Source organism: Giraffa tippelskirchi, chromosome Y (assembly GCF_054371585.1).
Source record: "Giraffa tippelskirchi isolate mGirTip1 chromosome Y, T2T-mGirTip1v1.2.pri, whole genome shotgun sequence".
Lineage (NCBI taxonomy): Eukaryota > Metazoa > Chordata > Mammalia > Artiodactyla > Giraffidae > Giraffa > Giraffa tippelskirchi.
In genome coordinates this window covers 12,308,688-12,330,486 of record NC_137290.1, presented here as the reverse complement: position 1 = coordinate 12,330,486, position 21,799 = coordinate 12,308,688, and the positions used below count along the sequence as shown (strand labels likewise).

Below are 21,799 nucleotides of genomic sequence, written 5' to 3'. Positions count from 1 at the left end.
AGCCTGCCTCACGAAGAAAATAGCCTCCAATACTGGAGCCTGGATATCACCTGTTCTGCTCAGGATCTCAAGTGCATAAATTAAGCCTCTGTTGAGCCCATGCTTGAGAGTACATATGCCACAATAAGTGAACTTGCAATTGGAAGCACAGGTATCAGTTCTCACCATTGCAGAACATATAAACTTTCCAATGTTTTGTACTACCAAGATTTTACTCAGAAGACTATCTGCCACCATGACTGAGTTTGCGTCCTAGTCCTGGGGTAAGGACAATACTGAACCTATGCTGTAAAGCAGGTGTGTCTGAACTACTGAATTGCACTCTGGATCATGCATCCCACAACTATGAATACACGTAGTACAGCACACTCTAGTCACTTCTAAGTCTTCACATTAGGCAGGCATGACACAGTGAGTGAACCTGTGGTCTAGAGCACGTGTGTGGCAATGACTGATCTCACTCTGAAACATGTATCCTGCCACCCATGAGCCCATGCCCCAGAAGATCCATGTGGCAGCTGCTGACCTTGAACCCTGAAACACCCATTGTGCCCTCATGAGCCTGCTTTTAGAGCATGAGTTACACTACTAATGTGCCCATTCTCCATGGCTGGATGCAGAAACTAATGAGTCCACATCCTACGACTGCAATTCTGCAATGACTAATGTTGCTGTCTGTTGCATGCATCAGCCCAGTACATTTTCCTTACTCTGGAGCAGGTGTGCCAACTACGGATCTTGCACTCTGTAGTTCACATTCTACCACAACTGAGGCTGCATTCCAGAGCACATGCCCTGCCCAAAAGAGATCAAGCTGTGGCAACTAGTGAACTTGAACTCAGAAGCAAGAATCCCAGCTTCACTGAGCTAATGCTCTAGAGGACATGTGTCACAACTCTGTAAATGGCACTCAGACTAATAATTATGCTGCTAATTAGCCACCAAATACATAAGGCAAACTCCAGCTATTGTGCCTGTATTCTACAGCTGATGTGCCACAATTACAGATCTGGTACTATAGTCACATTTCCTGTCATTCTTGACCATTGAAACCAAAGCTCATACGCCATAACTCTTGAACTTTCACTCATAAGTATTTGTCCTTCCAGTACAGAGATCATGCTCTAAAGAAGGCAAACCACACTTACTGAGCTTGCTCTCTGGAGCATGCATCCCAACAAAGTGATCTGGCCTTCGAGAGGACTAGAAGCTAGTATGCTTCTAGAGCTAGTATGCCTCACTTACTGAAAATGCACTATAAAGCAGACATGCCACAGGTAATTAATTTGCAGACTTTAACATAAGTCCAGCGCCTACTTCACCTCAACTGCTGAGCATGCACTCTTGAGCAACTGTGCCACAACTCCTGAGATAACTCCTAGAAGCATGTGTCCTGCCACTACAGACCTCATGCTTTAGAGCATGTGTGTTTGTTCTAATGACCTTGCACTCTTGAGTATGTGTCTTACTGTCAGAGAACCAACAGTTTAGAACATATCCCTGCCACTACAGACTCATGATCCAGATCAGCCATGCTTGAAGTACTGAGCCTGAGCTTTAGAAAACACATGCCACATCTAAGCTTGAACTCTGAAGCATCCTTCCCACCACTACTGAGCCTAGTCATAACTAGTGGGGTGTCACTCGGGAGCCTGTGCCACACCAGTACTGAGCCTGAATTCTAGAGTATGAGTGCATAAACTACTGAGTTTGAAGTCTGGAGCCTACATCCTGCCACTAGGGTGCTTATATTTTAGAGCAGGCTGTCTGAAACTACCCAGGTGACACATGGAAGATGAATCCAGCCACTGCTGAACCTACATTCTAGAGCACACTTCTCACTAATACTGAACCCTTGCTCTAGAGCAGCATGGCTAAAATTGCTCAGTTGCATTCTGAAGCATATGTCTTTCCACTACTGAAATTTCATCCTACAGCTGATGTTTCACAAGTATTGAGCCTATGCCATATAGCTGGCATACCCCAAATACTTTCTTTGACTTCTGGAGGATGTGTCTTGCAGCTACTCAGCCTAAGCTTTAGATCAGCTGAGCTGAAATCTCTTAGCCTGCCCTCAAGATAATGTCTCACCTCACGTTTTATAGCACACATACTGTGACTACGAATTCTGTTTCCTAAGACAATGGTGCCACAGCTAGTGAGCCTGCACTCTAGACTATGTGTGCTACTAGTGCTCAGTTTCACCCTGCAGCATGCATCTTACTGATATTGAAATGCAGTTCTGAAGTGCACATTCCAAAAATATTGGATTTCACTCCAAAGCACAGTTTGCATCACAAATGAGCTTGACTGTAGGCAACCACACTGCTGATTAGCTTCTGTGTAACTAATCAGCCCATGCACTAGATTATGCTTTCAAAACCACTATCCTTGCACTCAGAAACACACATTCTACCACTTCTAAGACTATGCTCTAAAATACAGGTTCTGTATCTACTGAGCTTCTGTGTGGAGCACCCATCCCTCCAGTGTTGAAACAATAATCTAGAGGAGATGTGCTAAAGATCCTGACCTTGGAGTCTGGAGAACCAATCACATCACTACTGAACCTGTTCTAAGCCACATGTTGCCACTTGTGAGACTGTTTAGAGTAAGTATCTGCAAATACTATTTTTTCACTCTGGAGCATGCATTCCATCACAACTGAGACTGAGCTCTAGAAATAGCATGTCATAATTACTGAGCTTGTATGCTGAGGTTCACATTTTGCCACTACTGCAGGAGGAGAAGGGGACGACAGAGGATGAGATAGTTGGATGGCATCACCGACTCAACGGACATGGGTTTGAGTGGGCACCTGGAGTTGGTGGTGGACAGGGAGGCCTGGCGTGCTTCGGTTCTTGGGGTCGGAAAGAGCCAGACATGACTGAGTGACTGAACTGAACTGAACTAAATCAGGTATTTAAAGCAGGCATCCAGTCAATATTGAGCCTGCCTTCTACAACACCTCTGAGTACAATTGAGTCCACAGTGTAAGCCATCCATGCATCAAAACTACTGAGCTCCTCCTCTGTAGCATGTGTCCCACAGCTACACAGTGTGTACTCTGAAGCATGTTTCTTGCTGTACTATCCCGCACTCAATGGTTCTTTTGCTGCAACTGGTGAGCTGACTTTCTGAGTTGATCACGTGAACCACCACTACTGATCACATGGTTAAGAACAAGTGCCCGATGCAACTAGCCCATACGGAGCCTTTGTTCCAGAACAGGTGTGCCAGAGTTACTGAACTTGTACTTTGGTGTTTGTGTTTTACAACTACTGTCTTATGACCGTTAACATCTTGCTACAACAACATAGCTTGCTGTCTAGTACATTTCTCCGGGGTCTATTGGGCTTGTATTGCAAAACACAAATTCTTCTTCTTCTAAGTCTATACTCTTGAATAGACATGACACAACTTGTGAGATTGTACTCTGGAATATGTGCCCTGCTACTACTTAACTCACATTCTGTAGTACCATACACCACTTTGAAACTGATCCTCAAGCTCATGTGCCACCACTACTAATAGCACGGTCCAGATTATGCAGGCTACAATGACTGACCTTGGATACTTGAGCATGCACGCTCTACTCACATGCAATTAGAGCACATGTACCACAAGGTTGCACTCTACAGCATATACTGAAACTCTATCAGCCCACACTCTAGAATATATGCATCACAACTGAGTGTGCCTACACTCTGGATCTGGCATGCCACTTTTACTGAGCATGTACTATCCCAGACACTTATCACCACTACTGAGCCATTATTTCAAACCACACCTGCTACAAATACTGAGCTTGTATTCTGGAACCTGCATCTTTTCACACAACTAAGACCATCGTCTACACAGGTATACTACAACTACTGAGCTGACATTCTGGAGCACCCTTGCTCTCACTATTGTGCCTGTGCATTAGAGAATGTGTGCTGCAAATAATGAAATTGTAATGTGGGCATAAAGCCTACCAAACCTTAGTCTGTGTTCGTAAGCATATGACATGCCAGTACTGAGCCTGCATTTTAAAACATGTTTACTGCAACTATCAATATTGCACCCTGGATCCTGCATCCAAGCACAACGAAATCTCATTCTAGAGCAAGTGTTCCTTACCTACTGAACCTGTAAAGCAGACACTCCACAAGTGATAGCTTGCTTTCTTAAACATAAGTCTGATCCTTACTCACCCTGCACTCTATATTAGTTGTGCAGAAGCTCCTACTGAATTGGCACTTTGAAGAATGCTTCTTGGCACAACTGATCCTACACTCATGAAGAAAGTAGTGAGTTTGAACGCTGGAGTACATGTATCATTGCTACTCAACATGAGCTCAAGTGCATGCATCAGGCCTCTACTGAGCTCACATCAGTAACTAAACTTGCAGACAGGAGTACAGGTCTCACCACTATATAGCACAAACATCTTAACTTGGAATTTGTAGTACCGAGATTTTTCTCAGAAGAATACTTCCCCCCATGACTGAGTTTCTATACTCTAGAGCAGGAATGCCAGAACTACTGAATTGCATTCTGGATCACTCATCCTACTGCTATGTATCCTACGTACACTACAGCACACTTCTCACCACTTTTAGTCCTCACACTAGACAGACATGGCACCACTAGTGAGCACGTGGTCTAGAGGAGGTGTGTTGCACTTGTTGATCTTGTGCACTGAAGCATGTGTCCCATGACTCCTGATCAGTGACCACTACAGACTTTACATCCTGGTACACTCATTCTGCACTGGTACAAATTAAGTGCCTTGAAAAGAATGAGTTTCCACCATTACTGAGCCCATGTTCCATGTCACATGAGTAGGAACTAGTGAGCCCACAAATTACAGCTGAAACACTGTATTGACTTAGCTTTCATTCTCTTGCGTGGGTTTCCCACAACATTTTCTGTGCTTTATAGAAGGTGTGTGAACCACTGAGCATGCACTCTGGAGTACGCATTCCATGACACAGGCTGCTTTCAAGACTACGTATCCTGCCCCCAAATGAGGCTTCACTCTAGATCAAGAGGGTCCGTACCACAGAACTTGAACTCTGAAGCATGAATCTCTTCTCCACTGAGCCAATGTTCTAGAGAAAGTGTGACACATTTATTTAAGTGACATCCTAGACAACAGCAATTGTGCTAGTCAGTCAGCACTCCAGATTATGCAAGCTGCAAAGAGGGCACATGCATTCTACAGCTGATGGGCCACAACTATAGATCTGGTAATATCCATCACATATCCTGCCTTGCCTGATCATGTGTCTCAAAGCACAAGTCACAACCCTTGAGCTTGCACTGGCACTTGTGAACACTTGTCTTGTCACTACTGAGTTCATGTTCTAGAGCAGGCATACTTCCCCTATTCAGCTTGCTCTCTGGAGCATGCATCCCAATACAGCTATCCAATACTTAAGAGGACATTTCACTCAACTACAAAGCCTGCACTTGTGATTTAGTGCGCCACACCTCCTTAGAGGACACTTTGAATAATGCCTTCTGCAACTGCTGATCCAGTCCTTCAGAACATGCATGCTGAATCTACCAAGTTTGCATTCTTGAGCATACATCTCACCATCAGGAGCTTAGAACAGATGCCCACCACTACAGCTGCATGACCTAGAGCAGGTATGCTTCACCTACTCTGCCTGTACTTTAGTGAACACATGTCATTACTCCTGTGCTTGCACTCTAGATCATGTTTCTCACCGCTACTGACCCTGCGCTCTAGAGCAGATGTACCACAACTAGTAGGAGGGCACTCTGGAGTCTGTCCCACCATTAATGAGTCTGAGTTCTAGAGTATGAGTGCTGAAACTACCAAACTTGCAGTTTCAGCATGTCTTCTATCATTAATTTGCTTGTACTTTAGAGCAGGATGTCTGAAACTATCTAGCTGGCACACGAGTAAATGCAAGAAGCCAGTACTGAGCCTGTAATCTAGACCACATGTCCCACCGCTACAGATGCTTTGCTTTAGAGCCAGACACTACTGAGTGACTTCACTTTCACTTTCTATAGCTACTCCATGTATTATTGAGCTCACTGTGTAAAGTATGCATGCATCAAGACTACTGAGCTCACCCGCTGTAACATGTGTCCTGAAGATCCTGTTTGCCCTCTGAAGCATGCTTCCTACTGTTACCGCTCCACACTCTGGATACAGGAACCCCACTACTGAGCACATGTTCAAGTGCATTCATCTGACCCCTACAGAGACTGTGCTCTAGAGTGGGCATCCTTCAACTAGTGATCTTGCCCTCTGGAGCATGTTTTGCAACTAGTGTGCCTGTGACCTTGACCATCATGCTAGAAGTATATACCTTACACTCTGGAGCATTCTTCCCACATCTATTGGGCTTGTATTCTGAAGCACCTGTTCGTCTTAAGCCCATGCTCTTCTGTAGACATAAGACAATAGCTGAGCTTGGGCTCTGGACACATGCCCTTTACTAATGACCTCACATTCTATAGGACTGATCCATCACTTCTCACCAATGCTCCAAGCAAATGTGCCACACCTACTAAGACCACAATCTACATTATACATACTGCCCGATTTAGCATGGTCTCTGGAACATGTGTCAGGCTTCTAATGAGCAGACAATTAGAGCATGCATATGACAAGGAATTAGCTTTCATTCTAGAACATACATTACAATGATAGTCAGAGCACACAGTAAATTAGGTGTATCACAACCTGTTGATGGCTCTCTGAAGCTAGTATGTCACAACTATTGTTCATGAATTATGCAGCATTCTTTTTTATTGCTATTAAATCTCTTTTATTGAATTATAAATAACACACAGTATTATATTTTTTCAGCTACACTTCTTAGTGATTCTGTGCTTTTATTTTTTTAATAAATTTATTTATTTTAGTTGGGGGCTAATTACTTTACAGTGTTGTAGTGGGTTTTGCCATACATTGACATGAGTCAGCCATGGGTTTACATGTGTTTCCCATCCTGAACCCCCCCTCCCACCTCTCTCCCCATCCCATCCCTCAGGGTCATCCCCACTGCCCCAGCCCTGAGCATTTGTCTCATGCATCGAAGCTGAAATGGTGTTCTGTTTCACATATGATAATATACATCTTTCAATGCTATTCTCTCAGAACGTCCCACCCTCACCTTCTCCCTCAGAGTCCATAAGACTGTTCCATGCATCTATGTCTCTTATTCTGTCTTGCATATAGGGTTATCGTTACCACCTTTCAAATTCCATACATATGCATTAGTATACTGTATTGGTGTTTTTCTTTCTGGCTTACTTCACTCTGTATAAGGGCTCCAGTTTCCTCCATCTCAATATAGTAAAGTTGCAGGATATAAAATTAACACACAGAAATTCCTTGCATTACTACACACTAATAATGAGAAAACAGAAAGAGAAATTAAGTAAACAATATCATTCACCACTGCAACAAAAAGAATAAAATACTTAGGAATATATCTACCTAAAGAAACAAAAGACTTACATATAGAAAACTATAAAACACTGATGAAAGAAATCAAAGAGGACACAAATAGATGGAGAAATAAACCGTGTCCATGGATTGGAAGAATTAATATAGTGAAAATGAGTATACTACCTAAAGCAATCTATAGATTCAATGCAACCCCTATCAAGCTACCAACGGTATTTTTCATAGAACTAGAACAAATAGTTTCACAATTTGTATGGAAATATAAAAACCTCGAGTAGCCAAAGCAATCTTGAGAAAGAAGAATGGAACTGGAGGAATCAACCTGCCTACCTTCAGGCTCTACTACAAAGCCACAGTCATCAAGACAGTATGGTACTGGCACAAAGATAGAAATGCAGATCGATGGAACAAAACAGAAAGCCCAGAGATAAATCCATGCACCTATGGACACCTTATCTTCGACAAAGGAGGCAAGAATATACAATGGAGAAAAGACAATCTCTTTAACAAGTGGTGCTGGAAAACTTGTCAACCACTTGTAAAAGAATGAAACTAGAACACTTTCTAACACCATACACAAAAACAAGCTCAAAATGGATTAAAGATATAAACGTAAGACCAGAAACTATAAAACTCCTAGAGGAAAACATAGGCAAAACACTCTCCGACATAAATCACACCAACATTCTTTTCACCACTACTGAGCATTCACTTCAAACCATTCATGCCACAAATGCCGAGGTTGCACTCTGGACCACGTATTTAGTCACAACTACAACCATCAACTAGAGCATGTGTATTGCACTTACAGAAATTCCATTCCATAGTGCTCGTTCTGCCACTTTAAGCCTGTCCTTTAGAGCATTGTGCTACAAATACTGAGATTGTACAGTAGAACCAACAGTCCACCACTCCTGAGCCCATGTTCTTGAAAATATGTCCTGCCACTACTGAGCATGTACCCTAAAACATGCCTGCTGAAATATTGCACTTGGGATCCGGCATCCCTGAACTACTAAATTGCCTTCTAGAGAATGCATGCTTTACCTATTAAACTTGTGGTAAGGAGCCGCCATTCTCTTTTCACTGACATATTTAAACAGATAGCCAATAGGAATTTGCTATTTGATTCAGGGAACTCAAACCTGGGCTCTGTAATGACCTAGAGGGATGGTAATGCACGGAAGATAGGTGGGAGATTCAAGAGGGAGGGGACATGCATACACCTATAATTAATTCTTACTGATGTATGACAGAAATCAAACCAATATTGTACACCAATCATCACTCAATTAAAATAAATATTATTAAAAAGAGCAGCCATGCCTCAAGTATTTAGTTTTCTATATTAAACATACTTCTAGCCACTAACTACCCTTTGCTCTAGATCAGGTGTGCCTAAACAACTACTGTACTTACACTCTGTAGAACACCTCTTGCCACAACTGAGCCTGCAATCGTGAAGAAAGTAGTGAGCTTGAACCCTAGAGCAAAGGTGTCGCCACTACAAGCCACTATCTCAAATGCATGAATCAAACCCCTACAGAGCCCATGCTCTAATGCACGCATGCCACAATAACTGAGCTTGAAATTGGTAGCAAGTTCTCTCCACTAAAGGGCAAACATTTTAGCATGGGTTTTAAGCTACTAAGATTTTACTTGAGAGCGTACTTTCTGCCACACTTCAGTTTGCCTTCTAGGCCTTTTATACTTACTTTTCTGAGCCTGCATTCTAGTGCAAGCATACCTGACTTAATCCATTGCACTCTGGATCATGCATCCCATCACTATGAATCTGTATACCACAGCACACTTCTCACCACTTCTGATTCCTGATACTAGGTAGGCATGGCACAACTAGTGATTCTGTTTAGACCACATTCATTGCAATGAATGATCTTGCACTCTGAAACATGTTTCCCACCACCACCACTCCCGAACTCATGCCCCAAGGCATCCATGTAGCAACTATTGATTTTTCATGTTGGTACACTCATTCTGCACTCATGAGCCTTCCTTGCAGAACATGAGTTCCACCACTACCGAGACAATGCCCTATGGCCTGTATACTGGAACTAGTAAGCTCACATTATATGGTTGGAATTCTGCATTGACTTCCACTTGGTTGCATATTCTCCCACTACAATGCCCTGTTCTACAGAAGGTCTATTACCTACTGTGCTTGCCCTAAGGAGGGTAAAAAACCACCACAATGGAGGCTGCATTTTAGACCACATGCCCTGTCCTCAAATGAACCCTCATTCTAAATCAACTGTGTGACCACTACTGAGCTTGAACTCTGAAGCATGACTCTCATCTCAACTGAACCAATGCTCTACAGAATGTGTGCCACGGCTAATTAAGTAGCACTCTAGACAATATGCTAATGGAGATCAGTGGAGAAATAACTCCAGAAAGAATGATGGGATGGAGCCAAAGCAAAAACGATACCCAGCTGTGGATGTGACTGGGGATAGACGCAAAGTCCGATGCTGTAAAGAGCAATATTGCATAGGAACCTGGGATGTTAGGTCCATGAATCAAGGCAAACTGGAAGTGGTCAAACAAGAGATGGCAAGAGTGAACGTCGACATTCTAGGAATTAGGGAACTAAGATGGACTGGAATGGGTGAATTTAACTCAGATGACCATTATATCTACTACTGTGGGCAAGAATCCCTTAGAAGAAATGGAGTAGCCATCATGGTCAACAAAAGAGTCCAAAACGCAGTACTTGGATGCAGTCTCAAAAATGACAGAATGATCTCTGTTCGTTTCTAAGGCAAACCATTCAATCTCATGGTAATCCAACTCTATGCCTCGACCAGTAACGCCGAAGAAGCTGAAGTTGAACGGTTCCATGAAGACATGCAAGACCTTCTAGAACTAACACCCAAAAAAGATGTCCTTTTCATCATAGGGGACTGGAATGCAAAAGTAGGAAGTCAAGAAACACCTGGCATAACAGGCAAGTTTGGCCTTGGAGTACAGAATGAAGCAGGGCAAAAGCTAATAGAGTTTCACCACGGGAACGCACTGGTAATAGCAAACAACCTATTCCAACAACACAAGAGAAGTCTCTACACGTGGACATCACCAGATGGTCAACACCGAAATCAGATTGATTATATTCTTTGCAGCCAAAGATGGAGAAGCTCTATACAGTCAGCAAAAACAAGACCAGGAGCAGACTGTGGCTCAGATCATGAACTGCTTATTTCCAAATTCAGACTTAAATTGAAGAGAGTAGGGAAAACCACTAGACCATTCAGGTATGACCTAGATCAAATCCCTTATGAGTATACAGTGGAAGTGACAAATAGGTTTAAGGGACTAGACCTGATAGACAGAGTGCCTGATGAACTATGGACAGAGGTTCGTGACATTGTACAAGAGACAGGGATCAAGAAAATCCCCATGGAAAAGAAATGCAAAAAAGCAAAATGGCTGTCTGAGGAGACCTTACAGATAGCTGGGAAGAGAAGAGAAGCGAAAAGCAAAGGAGAAAAGGAAAGATATTCCCATCTGAATGTAGAGTTCCAAAGAATAGCAAGGAGAGATAAGAAAGCCTTCCTCAGCAATCAGTGCAAAGAAATAGAGGGAAACAACAGATTGGGAAAGACTAGAGATCTCTTCAAGAAAATTAGAGACACCAACGGAACATTTCATGCAAAGGTGGGCTCGATAAAGGACAGAAATGGTATGGACCTAACAGAAGCAGAAGATATTAAGAAGAGGTGGCAAGAATACACAGAAGAACTGTACAAAAAAGATCTTCATGACCCAGATAATCACGATGGTGTGATCACTCACCTAGAGCCAGACATCCTGGAATGTGAAGTCAAGTGGGCCTTAGAAAGCATCACTACGAACAAAGCTAGTGGAGGTGATGGAATTCCAGTTGAGCTATTTCAAATCCGCAAAGGTGATGCTGTGAAAGTGCTACACTCGAAATGCCAGCAAATTTGGAAAACTCAGCAGTGGCCACAGGACTGGAAAAGGTCAGTTTTCGTTCCAATCCCAAAGAAAGGCAATGCCAAAGAATGCTCAAACTACCGCACAATTGCACTCATCTCACACGCTAGTAAAGTAATGCTCAAAATTCTCCAAGCCAGGCTTCAGCAATCCGTGAACCGTGAACTTCCAGATGTTCAAGCTGGTTTTAGAAGAGGCAGAGGAACCAGAGATCAAATTGCCAATATCCGCTGGATCATTGAAAAAGCAAGAGAGTTCCAGAAAAACATCTATTTCTGGTTTATTGACTATGCCAAAGCCTTTGACTGTGTGGATCACAATAAACTGTGGAAAATTCTGAAAGAGATGGGAATACCAGACCGTCTGACCTGTCTCTTGAGAAACCTGTATGCAGGTCAGGAAGCAACAGTTCGAACTGGACATGGAGCAACAGACTGGTTCCAAATAGGAAAAGGAGTCTGTCAAGGCTGTATATTGTCACCCTGCTTATTTAACTTCTATGCAGAGTACATCATGAGAAATGCTGGGCTGGAAGAAACACAAGCTGGAATCAAGATTGCCGGGAGAAATATCAATAACCTCAGATATGCAGATGACACCACTCTTATGGCAGAAAGTGAAGAAGAACTAAAGAGCCTCTTGATGAAGGTGAAGGAGGAGAGTGAAAAAGTTGGCTTAAAGCTCAACGTTCAGAAAACTAAGATCATGGCATCTGGTCCCATCACTCCATGGGAAATAGATGGGGAAACAGTGGAAAGAGTGTCAGACTTTATTTTGGGGGGCTCCAGAATCACTGCTGATGGTGACTACAGCCATGAAATTAAAAGACGCTTACTCCTTGGCAGGAAGGTTATGGCCAACCTAGATAGCATATTGAAAAGCAGAGACATTACTTTGCCAACAAAAGTCCGTCTAGTCAAGGCTATGGTTTTTCCAGTGGTCGTGTATGGATGTGAGATTTGGACGGTGAAGAAAGCTGAGCGCCGCAGAATTGATGCTTTTGAACTGTGGTGTTGGAGAAGACTCTTGAGAGTCCCTTGGACTGCAAGGAGATCCAATCAATCCATCCTAAAAGAGATCAATCCTGGGTGTTCATTGGAAGGTCTTATGTTGAAGCTGAAACTCCAGTACTTTGGCCACCTCATGCGAAGGGTTGACTCATTGGAAAAGACCCTAATGCTGGGTAGGATTGGGGGCGGGAGGAGAAGGGGACGACAGAGGATGAGATGGTTGGATGGCATCACCAACTCGATGAACATGGGTTTGGGTAGACTTCGGGAGTTTGTGATGGACAGGGAGGCCTGGCGTGCTGCAGTTCATGGGATCGCAGAGAGTCGGACACGACTCAGCGACTGAACTGAGCTGAACTGAACTAGACAATCTGTTATGCTGCTAGTCAGCCAGCACTCTAGATCATGCAAACTTCAAAAAGTGTCTCTATATTCTTCAGTTGATGTGCCACAACTACATATCTGGAATTATCCATCATATTTCCTGTCATGATTCATTCTGTGACTCAAGAACACATGCCACAACACTTAAGCTTGCACTTAGCATGCTACTACCGAGCTCATGCTCTAGAGGAGGTATACTGAACCTATTGAGCTTTCTTTCTCTCTGGAGGATCCCTCTGCCCATAAAGATCCAGTCTTCAAGAGGACATGTCCTTCAACTACTGAGCCTATACTCTTGAACAAGTGCATCACAACTTCTGAGATAACACTGAACCTTCTGTCCTTCCACTACTGACCCCATATTTAGAGCATCATGCAATATGTACTGGGCTTGCATGCTTTTTTAATAAATTTATTTATTTTAGTTGGGGGCTAATTACTTTACAATATTGTAGTGGTTTTTGCCATACATTGACATGAATCAGCCATGGGTTTACATGTGTTCCCCATCCTGAACCCCCCTCCCAACTCCCTCCCCATCCCATCCCTCTGGGTCATCCCATTGCCCCAGCCCTGAGCATTTGTCTCATGCATCGAACCTGGAATGGCGTTCTGTTTCACATATGATAATATACATGTTTCAATGCTATTCTCTCAGAACGTCCCACCCTCACCTTCTCCCTCGGAGTCCATAAGACTGTTCTGTGCATCTGTGTCTCTTATTCTGTCTCCCATATAGGGTTATCATTACCGTCTTTCAAATTCCATATATATGCATTAGTATACTGTATTGGTGTTTTTCTTTCTGGCTTACTTCATTCTGTATAATGGGGTCCAGTTTCATCCATCTCAATAGAACTGATTCAAATGTATTCTTTTTAATGGCTGATTAATATTCCACTGTGTATATGTACCAGAGATTCCTTATCCATTCGTCTGATGATGGACATCTAGGTTGCTTCCATGTCCTGGCTATTATACACAGAGCTGCGATGAACATTTGCGTACACGTGTCTCTTTCGATTCTGGTTTCCTCCGTGTGTATGCCCAGCAGTGGGATTACTGGTCATATGGCAGTTCTATTCCCAGTATTTTAAGGAATCTCCACACTGTTCTCCATAGTGGCTGTACTAGCTTGCATTCCCACCAACAGTGTAAGAGGGTTCCCTTTTCTCCACACCCTCTCCAACATTTATTGCTTGTAGACTATTGGATAGCAGCCATTCTGACTGGTGTGAAGTGGTACCTCATTGTGGTTTTGATTTGCATTTCTCTAAGAATGAGTGATGTTGAGCATCTTTTCATGTGTTTGTTAGCCATCTGGATGTCTCCTTTGGAGAAATGTCTGTTTAGTTTTGGCCCATTTTTTGATTGGGTCGTTTATTTTTCTGGAATTCAGCTGCAGGAGTTGCTTGTATATTTTTGAGATTAATTGTTTGTCTGTTGCTTTGTTTGCTATTATTTTCTCCCATTCTGAAGGCTGTTTTTCACCTTGCTTATAGCTTCCTTTGTTGTGCAAAAGCTTTTCATTTTAATTGGTCCCATTTGTTTATTTTTGCTTTTATTTCCAATATTCTGGGAGGTGGGTCATGGAGGATCCTGCTGTGATTTATGTTGGAGAGTGTTTTGCCTGTGTTTTCCTCCAGGAGTTTTATAGTTCCTGGACTTATGTTTAGATCTTTAATCCATGTTGAATTGATCTTTGTGTATGGTGTTAGAAAGTGTTCTAGTTTCATTCTTTTACAAGTGGTTGACCAGTTTTCTCAGCACCACTTGTTAAAGAGGTTGTCTTTTCTCCATTGTATATTCTTGCCTCCTTTGTCGAAGATAAGGTATCCATAGGCGTGTGGATTTATCTCTGGGCTTTCTATTTTGTTCCATAGATCTATATTTCTATCTTTGTGCCAGTACCGTACTGTCTTGATAACTGTGGCTTTGTAGTAGAGCCTGAAGGCAGGCAGGTTGATTCCTCCAGTTCCATTCTTCTTTCTCAAGATTGCTTTGGCTATTAGAGGTTTTTTATATTTCCGTACAAATTGTGAAATGATTTGTTCTAGTTCTGTGAAAAATACCATTTGTAGCTTGATAGGGATTGCATTGAATCAATAGGTTGCTTTGGGTATATACTCATTTTCACTATATTAAGTCTTCCAATCCATGAATGCGGTATATTTCTCCATCTATTTGTGTCCTCTTTGATTTCTTTCATCAATGCTTTATAGTTTTCTATATATAAGTCTTCTGTTTCTTTAGGTAGATATATTCCTAAGTATTTTATTCTTTTTGTTGCAATGGTGAATGGTATTGTTTTCTTAATTTCTCTTTCTGTTTTTTCATTATTAGTGTATAGGAATGCACGGGATTTCTGTGTGTTAATTTTATATCCTGAAATTTTACTATATTCATTGATTAGCTCTAGTAATTTTCTAGTGAAGTCTTTAGGGTTTTCTATGTAGAGGATCATGTCATCTGCAAACAGTGAGAGTTTTACTTCTTCTTTTCCTATCTGGATTCCTTTTATTTCCTTTTCAGCTCTGATTGCTGTGGCCAAGACTTGCAAAACTATGTTGAATAGTAGTGGTGAAGCTGGGCACCCTTGCCCTGTTCCTGACTTTAGGGGAAATGCTTTCAATTTTTCACCATTGAGGATAATGATTGCTGTGGGTTTGTCATATACAGCTTTTATTATGTTGAGGTATGTTCCTTCTATTCCTGCTTTCTGGAGGGTTTTTATCATAAATGGATGTTGAATCTTGTCAAAGGCTTTTTCTGCATCTATTGAGATAATCATATGTTTTTTATCTTTCAATTTGTTGATGTGGTGTATTACATTGATTGATTTGTGGATATTAAAGAAATCTTGCATTCCTGGGATAAAGCCCACTTGGTCATGATGTATGTCCATCAGCAGATGAATGGATAAAGAAGCTGTCTTACATATACACAATGGAATATTACTCAGCCATTACAAAGAATATATTTGAATCAGTTCTATTGAGATGGATGAAACTGGAGCCCATTATACAGAATGAAGTAAGCCAGAAAGAAAAACACCAATACAGTATACTAATGCATATGCATGGAATTTGAAAGATGGTAACAATAACCGTATATGCGAGACAGAATAAGAGACACAGATGCATAGAACAGTCTTATGGACTCTGAGGGAGAAGGTGAGGGTGGGCCGTTCTGAGAGAATAGCATTGAAACATGTATATTATCATATGTGAAACAGAACGCCGTTCCAGGTTCGATGCATGAGACAAATGCTCAGGGCTGGGGCAATGGGATGACCCAGAGGGATGGGATGGGGAGGGAGGTGGGAGGGGGTTCAGGATGGGGAACACATGTAAACCCAGGGCTGATTCACGTCAATGTATGGCAAAAATCACTACAATATTGTCAAGTAATTAACCCCCAACTAAAATAAATTTTAAAAAGAAAAACCATCTGTATGTCTTCTTTGGAGAAATGTCTGTTTAGTTCTTTGGCCCATTTTTTGATTGGGTCGTTTATTTTTCTGGAATTCAGCTGCAGAAGTTGCTTGTATATTTTTGAGATTAATTGTTTGTCTGTTGCTTCATTTGCTATTATTTTCTCCCATTCTGAAGGCTGTCTTTTCACCTTGCTTATAGTTTCCTTTGTTGTGCAAAAGCTTTTAATTTTAATTAGGTCCCATTTGTTTATTTTTGCTTTTATTTCCAATATTCTGGGAGGTGGGTCATGGAGGATCCTGCTGTGATTTATGTCGGAGAGTGTTTTGCCTATGTTTTCCTCTAGGAGTTTTATAGTTTCTGGTCTTACGTTTAGATCTTTAATCCATTTTGAGTTTATTTTTGTGTATGGTGTTAGGACGTGTTCTAGTTTCATTCTTTTACAAGTGGTTGACCAGTTTTCCCAGCACCACTTGTTAAAGAGATTGTCTTTTCTCCATTGTATATTCTTGCCTCTTTGCCGAAGATAAGGTGTCCATATGTGCGTGGGTTTATCTCTGGGCTTTCTATTTTGTTCCATTGATCTATATTTCTATCTTTGTGCCAGTACCATACTGTCTTGATGACTGTGGCTTTGTAGTAGAGCCTGAAGTCAGGCAGGTTGATTCCTCCAGTTCCATTCTTCTTCCTCAAGATTGCTTTGGCTATTCGAGGTTTCTGATATTTCCATACAAACTGTGAGATGATTTGTTCTACTTCTGTGAAAAATACCGTTGGTAGCTTGATAGGGATTGCATTGAATCTATAGATTGCTTTGGATAGCATACTCGTTTTCACTATATTAATTCTTCCAATCCATGAACACGGTATATTTCTCCATCTGTTTGTGTCCTCTTTGATTTCTTTCATGAGACATTTCTCCAAAGAAGACATACAGATGGCTAACAAACACATGAAAAGATGCTCAACATCACTCATTATTAGAGAAATGCAAATCAAAACCACAATGAGGTATCATTTCACACCAGTCAGAATGGCTGCTATCCAAAAGTCTACAAGCAATAAATGTTGGAGAGGGTGTGGAGAAAAGGGAACCCTCTTACACTGTTGGTGGGAATGCAAACTAGTACAGCCACTGTGGAGAACAGTGTGGAGATTCCTTAAAAAACTGGGAATAGAACTGCCATATGACCCAGCAATCCCACTGCTGGGCATATACACCGAGGAAACCAGAATCGAAAGAGACGCGTGTACCCCAATGTTCATCGCAGCACTGTTTACAATAGCCAGGACATGGAAGCAACCTAGATGTCCATCAGCAGACGAATGGATAAGGAAGCTGTGGTACATATACACAATGGAATATTACTCAGCCATTAAAAAAAATACATCTGAATCGGTTCTACTGAGATGGATGAAACTGGAGCCCATTATACAGAGTGAAGTAAGCCAGAAAGAAAAACAACAATACAGTATACTAATGCATATATATGGAATTTGAAAGATGGTAACGATAACCCTATATGCGAGACAGAATAAGAGACACAGATGCATAGAACAATTTTATGGACTCTGAGGGAGAAGGTGAGGGTGGGACGTTCTGGGAGAATAGCATTGAAACATGTATATTATCATATGTGAAACAGAACACCATTCCATGTTCGATGCATGAGACAAGGGCTCAGGGCCTGGGCAATGGGATGACCCAGAGGGATGGGATGGGGAGGGAGGTGGGTGGGGGGTCCAGGAAGGGGAACACATGTAAACCCATGGCTGATTCATGTCAATGTATGGCAAAAACTATTACAATATTGTAAAGTAATTAGCCCCCAACTAAAATAAATAATTTATAAAAAAATTAAAAAAAGATAAACCATCCAATATTGTAAAGTACTTATCTTCCTACTAAAATTAATTAATAAAAATACTGTCTTACCATATGTAAAATAGATGTAAAATACTATATGTAAAATAGATTTCACCATATGTAAAATAGGTTACCAGTGTAAGTTTGATGCATGAAGTGAGGAACTAAAAGTTAGTATCTGTAACAACCTAGGTCTAAAGGGAGGTGGGTGTGGGGTTCAGGATGATGAAGGGTGGGGGACATGTGTATATATATGGCTGATGCATGTTGGCAGATATAATGGCAAAAACATCACGATATTGTTAAGTAATTATCCTCCAATTAAAATAAATTGATTAATAAAAAAACTATTCTTCCTAATACCTCACAATGGCCAGTATTCTCAGAATGATTGCAGTAGGTGAAAGAGACGCAAAATAAAAAAGGTAAGTGTGATATCAAAAAAAGAAACAATTGGCAGACAGTGGGTTACAATTTTGCACAAAGGAGACTCACAGGCTTCTGTCATGAGCAATAGCAAGTGAGCCCAAATTTAAGAAGAGACTGAAGGTGGTGTTGTTAGCCTTGGAATGACAGTTCAGAGATGTGCAGCTGAGACTATTTTAAATCTGAGTGGCTTTGGAGATAGTCAGACCACTTCATCTACCGCAAGATTTCCTAGTTCAAATCTCTTTTCCACTACAGTTCTCCACACTTACTCTCTCATGGTGATGCCCTCATGTCACTCTGTACTCCATGGAGTCTTAATTTATTCACAAGTGAAATAAATGACTAAGGTTCCCGGAAACACTCATGTCAGTGCCCAGGCCCTGGCGTCCTCACCTGTCCTCCTCCCAGTTACCTCTCAAGGCTTTCTCCTCACATAGTACTGCAAAGGATTTGTCCACAGATCCTTAGAGATGATCTGCCAGGAAAAGGAGCAAGATCAATACAGGTCTGGCCAGACCCCAAGCCTTTCCATGTACCACCAAGAACTCAAACATCAATCATCAGTGTTGCAGAAATCCAGTGGGACCCCACCTCAGCAATCCTGCTAGATCCTGCAAGTTGTGGTCAGAGAAGCAGTTGAAGATGTTAGTGCTTCTGATGTGGTACCTATGGCTGCATGCCTCATGTTCAAATATCTGGTACCACTGAACTGAAGTGGAATAAGATGCTCGGTAATCTGCAGGAAAAGGAGTATGGGAGAAGAGCCTAAACACATTCCAAGTTAAACTTACCCCTTCCTGCCCCTACTCCCCAAATCCAAAGAACTGCTTCTTACCAGTGGTGCTAATGAGATACTTCTTAACAATCACTTCCTTCTGGAAATACCTGTTATTCCAAAAGAAAGTGATCTTCCAGCAATCAGTGGGATACCTGAGCTCTTCCATCTGCCAGGACAAAGTGGAGCAGGGGGAAATGAAACCTCTTTACAAAAGAACTGTCCTTTCCTGTTTTCAAGTGTAAATCATCTCCCTTTCCCTCCCCAGTCAACTCCCTTCACTATATCGGTGTCCCCAGACTTACCTTCAAGTTGGTCATGTAGTTAAGCATGTCTGCATCTTGGTCACTCATCATGGCTGACATTTGGTGGTGGTTCACAAACTGCTTTAAGTCAATGAGCCTCTAGATGCTTGAGGTGAAAGGGCTGGAAGAACAAAGCTGTTCTAAAGAACAGCCTGACATTGTCTGAGTTCAACTTGCTATTAACAACTAGTCTCATCTCATCAACACAGACTGTATGAAGGCCCGACAAGCTCCAAGTCCATGGATATTAATGCACTAACACAAGGGTGTTCTCTTCTTAACAGGTAGACCCTAAGTTCTATCTCAGCCCCCTAAAAAAATAGCTTATTTCTGGAAAATAAACACTCCTAGCTACAACTAGCATGAGCACTTAGAAATCCCAATCTCATCCCCAAATTCATTCAGTGTTTTGGAGAAGACTTGTGTAGCTGACAACCCTTTTCTCTGAAGAGTTCCTGGTGCTAATGAAAATTATAATTAGGACCCCTGCAAGTAAAGCCCAAGTATCAATTTGTGCTAATTAGAATGCTATGCCATGCTATGCTAAGTCGCTTCAGTCGTGTCCGACTCTGTGCGACCCCATGGACTGTAGTCTACCAGGCTCCTCCATCCATGGGATTTTCCAGGCAAGAGTACTGGAGTGGGGTGCCATTGCCTTCTCCCTAATTAGAATAGGAAAGATATAACCCATAATATCAGGAACAGATTTGCAGGACAGTAGACAATATCCATAATCCAACAAAGAGACTCTGTACCAAAACTTCCAGATCTGTTAAACTGCTTTTGTAATAGCCCAGATAAAACGAATTTCACAAGCACCACAGGAGGGATACAATTTTGACTGAGAAGCCATGGATTTCCCAGATGATGCCACTTCTGTGTTCTAGATGGAGGGTCCACCTCTGACAGATCTTGTGTTTCAGTGGAGGGTGGGCCCTTTGGGCTTTCTTATTCACAGGATTCAGACCCACCTTCAGAGCTAACAGCATCTCCAGCAGGGGCCAGTCACTCCGGGATCCAGGCCTTGGATGTTCCTGGCCCTACTTCTCCAGCTTCTCTTCTTGCTCCTCTAAGGACATCTGCTCCCGCTCCTTGACCGCCACAACCTCCACTTCCTCCATGATGTCTTCTACCAGCAAGCGGAACTCTTGCCCTATCCTCCCGCAACTTCTCTATCCTCCAGGACTGTCCTTCCTCCACTGCCTCCACCCTAAAGAGGGAGGTCTTCTCATCTGGCATGCCACTTGGGGCCTGCATTGTTCCCACTGCCCCCACCATGCTTGCCGGCCCCAGGGCCCCTGGCCCCTGAAAACCTGGGCTCACAACTAAGAAGATCCACAGTCCCAGATCATTCCCATCTTTCTCTGGCCTCATCTCACTCTCCACATTGTCCTGGCCGTGGCCTCCAGCTGCGAAGGGGCTGGACACAAAAGCACAGCAAGTGGCTCACAGGTTGAAGTCACTCTGCACCAACTACTGGTTACTTGTCTATAGCCCATAAGCAGGGAAAGTGAGACATGCAGGCACAGAGCCTTGTGACAACATCCATACCTAATAGGTTGGCAGGAAGGAGCTGACTTCTACACCCTGACCTCTAGACCCCATCACTGAACCAATCAAATGGGCTCCAAAATCATTGCCCCTCAGCATGCCGGGCATTCTGGCAGCAGTGACCCAGCTGCCAGTCTTAGCTCAACACAAGGCATATGACCACAGAAGCCGTTTGCATGACCGACAGTTCAAAAGTGCCTGAGCCACGACTGGGAAAGCCAGGCCACTTGTGAGGTGCAGGCAAGAAACCTGAACCTGATGCTATAACCCTCCTCAAGCTGGCAATTGCCTCTGGAGCAGCAGGTAACCACTTTTTCTCAGGAGTCAACACAGGAGAGACAGGGTTACTGGGAATCTCCGGGATAAAGATGCTCAGATCCAAACTACAAACCATGTAGAGGGTGTGGGGTCACACAATGACCTCACTGTGGCTCAGCTGCTGCAGAGTCCATCCCTAAATTGTGCCTAAGGCTACAGCAGTGTTGGGAATGCAGCCATCCTTGAGGAAGAAGCGCACCACTTCCCTCTGCTCTCTGCCTGGCCCCCATACTGCACTCGAAAACCAAACCATCCTGGAGGCCCTGGCCAAAGGTCTGTCAGCCCCAGGCCTTTCCCCTTTCCAAAACCACGT

General features: G+C 42.6%; 1 pseudogene; it reads right to left on the bottom strand.

Annotated features, from left to right (window-relative positions):
• Positions 1-19,340: 19,340 nt before the first annotated feature.
• LOC145537707 (testis-specific Y-encoded protein 1-like) lies at positions 19,341-21,620 on the bottom strand (annotated as a pseudogene).
• Positions 21,621-21,799: the final 179 nt, after the last annotated feature.